Genomic DNA, 2,847 nt, shown 5'->3' on the forward strand with positions numbered 1-2,847 from the left:
TGCGTCCCCCGCAGGTGCCGCCCGTGGCCTGGCGAGCATGGGCGCGCATCCCGGCTGCCCCCGAAGCCTGGATGCACATCCCTGGGAGACACCGCACACCAGGCACCCAGTGCCAGCGGCACCCATGTCAGCGGCCCTAGTGCCTCTCCCTCCTCGCCACGACTGCGTTTGCCTCACGACGTTCACCTCAGTTCTTTTACCATTAGGCCACTTGGGCTATCTTACTGATAAAGGCTACAAATGCCTCGTAAACTGTCGGGGCAGATATACACTGCGAGGCTGGAGAGTGGTTTTCATCTGGTCCATGAGCCCTTGTGTATCCACAGACTGTCTTTACAGCATCCCTTAGAGGTTGATAAGAAAGCAAACCTGTTACCAAGTAAGCCCAAAGTGCTCTGTGCAGTGACCTTTGCCTTCAGTGGCAAATGATTAGGGGAATAGCAAATTGTAAACCACTGAAACAGTCAGCTAGAGCAAATATATATTAATAAATGCCTTTACTTAAGAGACTTCCACCCCGAAACACAACAGGAGGGAAATGTACAGGTACATTAATTGTTCTGTTCACCATGTGACTTTCTGGATACTAAATTTAAGACAATTGTGACTGCTTAGCTTGTAGTTGACAGCATCCTGCCTACGTCTTCTGTCTTATCAAGGTAACAGTGTCAGAGGCCCACGTATAGCACCATTTGTGTCAAAGGGAGCATCCACACTTTGCATAGGCAAGTGAGAAAAGCTTAAGAAAGAATAGAGGAAGACTATAATTAAGTCATACTATGATATTAGGAGCCAACAAGATGATAAAGTATCGATGTAGGCAACTGTCGTGGCACAATTACACTGGCTCCTCCATCTATCTTTTGGCTATTTGTGAAACACTATGTAAATGGCAGGGAAGAATTGCTTTCGGCATAAATTCCACCTGACATACCTGCATTCATCCCTTCTTGCAGAAAGTAGAGACCCTCCTGGTACCTTTAGTGTAAACTGTGGGCAGTTTGATTCATTTTTTCCTAATAAAAGTATTCTGTTTAAATATTTACATTCTTCTCCACTGCATCCAAGACTGGCACACTGTGGCCTTTGTGAAAGAATTAGGAGTACAATTACAGTTTTTGAAGGAAATAGATTTAAAATGGGAGTAACATTCAGTAAATCTTCCCAGCTACTTTTAGAAACAAAGCAAAACACCAATACTTAAGCTTTTCTGGGAACTCCACCTAAATTATGAAGATAATAATGCCTTCTGAGGTAAAAACACTGGTTTGTTTAGACAGTGTGTGTATATATATCCCCAAGCCATATGTTTCCTGGATGTGGACTAGCATTCTTGGAACTGAAAACGTTTATGCTGATGATCTGAGGGGAATAAAAGTATTGTAGATCCGTATTAAAGCTTCATCCAGCTGCTTATAGTGATACTAACTTCCCCTAAAAATTACCTACAGACCGTGATTGCTCTTCAGGACAAGGAATTATCACAAATAAAACTAATCTTAGCATTCCAGTGTTAGCCTCTTTTTTTTTTTGCAGAGAACTCTAAACCATATGTATTAGCAAACAAAGGCCCTGTTCTGGGAGAATCTATTCATATTATATTTAATGGCCATTATATGGTGTTCAAGTCACTATTACTGACTCACGTATAGTATTTTTCATTCTGGACTTCAATTATTTACAAACTTTGTATGTTAAAAAAATCACCAAGTTTGGTATGTAAAGCAGCACATGTTTACTTCTTTCTAAAACGAGAAGATCAATACAAATTGTATTTACACCGTGTGATCCATTTCTATAGGTGTCTTGAATACTGAGATGGGTTAATTTGCACCTAAGAGCCAGCTAGTCCAGTATGAATTAATCTTTTACTTCTATCAAAATCTGCAGATGAAAACTACTAAACTAATTGTGATTGTTTCCTCCAATCACAGAGGGATGACTGATTTAACTAGGTTTGGGATCTAGTAGCACTAAATCCACACCAAACTTGAAGGCGAGAGCAGTTATGCACCTTCATCTGATGTTCTTTACTGTTGCGCTGTTTGAAACGAGCGACAATTTTGATACGGTATTTTGTGTTATTTCAGAATTATAATGTTGTTAAAAACATGTAATTTACTCAAACTAGAACTTAAGGAAGGTAGTCTATTTATACTATAGTGTGTGTATTTTTAAGAATCAAAGTTTAAAAAAATAGTTTAATCTGTTTTGGCTTTCAATATCACAATGATTTAATGGGGAGAAACTGGTGCAACTGCAGACAAAAATTTCTGAGGAGACTGGACTACATTATACGATAACATTTTTTAGTTTGGGGTTGGATTTTTTCCCTTTTCACTAGGATTCTATGCAGACTGAAGCGTATACCTTTTCAATTCTCAGCACAGGTCCACCTGTTCCTAGCAGCGATAAAACAAGTGATAAAACCAATTTCAGTGGGATCAGAAGGTCAACCACATAAAATGTAATCCTTCTTCAATTTCAAAACTTCAGAGATGCAGACAATAATCCGTAACGAACTAGTATACCATGAAATAAAGTACTCGCGCTCGATTCAAAGGAATTTCCTAAAAACAAAAAAGATTTATAGGTGTCCAAGATGTAGAACTCAGCCTCTCCCTGAGCAGTCCAGTGTTATCAGAAAACCAGCTCCGCAATTGTCAGCAAGAGCCACCCGGGGGCTGCGCTTTCCGTCCCTCACCCCCCGCTACGGCGATGCCGCGCACCCGCAGCGCAGCTCGGGGCTAAGGCGGAGTCACCCCCTCGGGCCTCAAAACCCTCCCGTTCGAGAGGGAACTCCTGCCCCTTATTTCATTTATTTATTTAATTCCACGCCGGGAGGCG

This window comes from Corvus brachyrhynchos, unplaced genomic scaffold (assembly GCF_000691975.1).
Source record: "Corvus brachyrhynchos isolate BGI_N302 unplaced genomic scaffold, ASM69197v1 scaffold80, whole genome shotgun sequence".
In the NCBI taxonomy this organism is placed as follows: Eukaryota; Metazoa; Chordata; class Aves; order Passeriformes; family Corvidae; genus Corvus; species Corvus brachyrhynchos.